The sequence below is a fragment of the Beta vulgaris genome, chromosome 5 (assembly GCF_026745355.1).
Source record: "Beta vulgaris subsp. vulgaris cultivar EL10 chromosome 5, EL10.2, whole genome shotgun sequence".
Lineage (NCBI taxonomy): Eukaryota > Viridiplantae > Streptophyta > Magnoliopsida > Caryophyllales > Amaranthaceae > Beta > Beta vulgaris.
The window spans coordinates 24,502,342-24,503,640 of NC_079206.1; the positions used below are offsets into that span (position 1 = coordinate 24,502,342).

General features: G+C 43.3%; 1 non-coding gene across 1 annotated transcript; it reads left to right on the forward strand.

The window, feature by feature from the left end:
* Positions 1 to 596: 596 nt before the first annotated feature.
* Positions 597 to 703, forward strand: LOC125498016 (small nucleolar RNA R71). The gene has a single exon (XR_007274788.1). It is a non-coding gene; the product is annotated as a small nucleolar RNA R71 (small nucleolar RNA).
* Positions 704 to 1,299: the final 596 nt, after the last annotated feature.

Here is a 1,299-nt window from a genome sequence, read left to right on the forward strand (position 1 = left end):
TGGACCCTTGTGAGGATGAACCACCTTGGTTATAGTTTTGGTTATACCCTTGCACATACCCTTGGTTCTGAGCTTGGTTATACCCTTGTTGAGGTTGATTCCACCCTTGTTGAGGTTGGTTGAAGCCTTGGGTGTAGTTTTGTTGAGTTTGTCTCCAACCTCCTTGTTGATTGCTTCTATACCCTTGGTTTCCTTGATACCCATATCTTCTAAAATTTATCGCCGCCACATGCTCCGAATGAGTACTTCCACAATAAGAAGTATCATGGTTAGTACCACCAGAAGTATCACAAGAAAAAGAATTTACCTGTGAAGGATTAGATGAGGCGATATTGATCTTTGAGAGCTTCTTGTCACATTGTTCCATCTTGGCTTGAATTTGATCCATGGGGTCTAATTCAAACTTCCCGCTCTTCTTGGGTTGAGCACCTCTTCATCGTCCACCCCATGGGTAGTACTTGATCACTTCCTCTATAGTGGACTCAAGTTGTTCTTGCGGGATCTTAGAATGTTGACCTCCCGCTCCAGCATCAAGGTTGGCCCGTGATATAGGATCAAGACCATCATAGAAAAACCGCATAAGGAGGTTTTTGTTGAACTCATGGTGAGGGCATGAACAGATCATCTCCTTAAACCGCTCCCAAGCTTCTGCAAGTGTCTCGTCGTTTTCTTGCTCAAATGAGGAGATCTTCCTCCTTATGTCTGCAGTCTTCCACTCCGGGAAGTATTTCTTCAAGAAGGACATTGTGACTTCTTCTCCCATGTAGTGAGGGAATTAGCAGACAAGCTCTTGAGCCATGACTTTGCCTTTCCGGTAAGAGAGGAGCGGAACAAATGCATCTTGATATAGTTAGGGGAGACGTCATTTATTGTTATCATAGCACAGATCTCAAGAAACCTGTCGAGATGGTCAAGAGGATCTTCATCCGACCCCCCACAAAATTGCTCTTCTTTCACCATCCGAGTACACTGAGGGTGAATACTGAAATATGTAGTAGTGGTGGGAAGTCGAATACCACCTTGAAGAATATATGAACTCGGATTTCCCAAATCCCTAAATAGTTGTGGATTTGCTTCACCCATTTCTACTTCAACTTCACTTGTACTTGAGACTGGTGAAGATGGCTCGGAACCCAAAGTCAAATTTTCCAAATTCTTCCGAAGCTTTCGCAATGTGCGGTCGATTTCAGGATCTAAAGGCAAAGTGGGTGAACCGTGAGCTCTTCTTCTCATGTAACACAACAGAGCTTAGTAGAGGATTAGAAATAACAACCACATTCAAAAAGAAAATAAAAGAAG